The sequence below is a fragment of the Atta colombica genome, unplaced genomic scaffold (genome assembly GCF_001594045.1).
Source record: "Atta colombica isolate Treedump-2 unplaced genomic scaffold, Acol1.0 scaffold135, whole genome shotgun sequence".
Lineage (NCBI taxonomy): Eukaryota > Metazoa > Arthropoda > Insecta > Hymenoptera > Formicidae > Atta > Atta colombica.
This window is the reverse complement of record NW_017259223.1, coordinates 2,009,039-2,010,476: the sequence shown is the minus strand read 5'-3', so window position 1 is coordinate 2,010,476 and position 1,438 is coordinate 2,009,039. Positions and strand designations below refer to the sequence as shown.

At 45.2% G+C, this 1,438-nt stretch overlaps 1 protein-coding gene across 3 annotated transcripts in view; it reads left to right on the top strand.

Moving 5' to 3' along the window:
- Positions 1-1,438, top strand: part of LOC108684517 — a 181,087-nt gene that overhangs the window by 604 nt on the left and 179,045 nt on the right. The gene's annotated exons all lie outside the window — the stretch shown is intronic.

Below are 1,438 nucleotides of genomic sequence, written 5' to 3'. Positions count from 1 at the left end.
CTCCCCTCCCCTCTCCCTCCCCCGCGCTCCCCCATTTCCCCTCCCACATAACCATCAGATTTACCTCGGCAAATACTCGCTCGACCGTAATGCAGAAGTGACAGCGTGGTGACGAGTGGTGGGGAAGGGATAGCCGATAGTGGGGATGATCGTGTAGTTAGACATCTGGCAACGAATACTATTGTATGTATCTTCGATGTGTACTATACTATTAGATAGACTGGTTACTTCTTGCGTTCCCCCCCCCCCCCCCTTCTGTCTCTCTCTCTCTCTCTCTCTCTCTCTCTCTCTCTCTCCTTTAAGCCATCATCGTCTATCCGTTCATCTCCGTTTTATTTTCGATCCTCTCTGTCAAGTTTATGATTCCATCCTTATCTCGCGCGTCTTCCCCCTCTGCCGATTCTGCCTTTTATTTCCTCTCTCTGTTGCTCTCTCAGTGCTCTCCCCCCCTCCCCCTTTTTCTCTCTCACTTCGTCTTTCTCCCTTTGTATCTTTCTCCGTTTGTCTCGCGATCTTCCTCTATCTAGATACTTCGTACTTCTCTTTCTTTATCTCTCACGCACTGACTCTACTTCATGCCGTTCTCCCTCTCATTCCCTCTCGTTCTCAGTTAGTGAGGTATTTATAGATGTGCCTTAACCCGATTTAACGCAGCCACCTCAACTCGCATTGTCTTAACGACTATTTAATGAGAAATTGCATTGTTTTTTTTTCGACTCCCTATTTCCTTTACCACGAAATCAGCATTTATGGAATAATAATGTCACATCGTGTCGTGATAAATTTCTGCGCGATATAAAAAAAGTAAAAAAAAAAAAGCTGAGAAACGGAAGATAATAGAGAGGCAGCAGAAGCATTATTATCTGTCATATGTCGAAGAAGCGAATCGATAAACGGTTACATTGTTATTGCGGTTGGAATAATATAGTTGCATTTCGCATATCGTGTTGAATTGGGCACGCGTACAAATCCAATTTCAATATATGCTTTTAAGATCATCTCGCGAAATAAAATCACAACTACGACGACGACGACGACGACGACGACGACGACGACGACGACGACGATGGCGGCGGCAGTAGTGGTGGTAGCAACGACGACGACGAGCGGGAGGGCAAGGGGTGAAAAAAAAAGAAATGTTTTCATAGTGCTTTGTCGAAAAAGGCATGTACAGTCCATGGAGAAAATTGTTGACGAGGAAAGTGTTATTTTCATTTTTCTCTCCGTGCTGGAGAGCGCACAGAGAGCTTGTTTATTTATTTTACGAGGATTATCATTGGTCCAGCTATTTGCTTGCAATTCGTGCGGCAGGTCATTGATAGTATACATATGTTATACAGATAAATACATTTTGTGTGCTTAACGCGTGCGCGCGCGCGCTTGTGTGCGTGTGTGACAAGATTTTCTGGCGGGTGCAGTTTTTTCTCCCCCCCCCCCC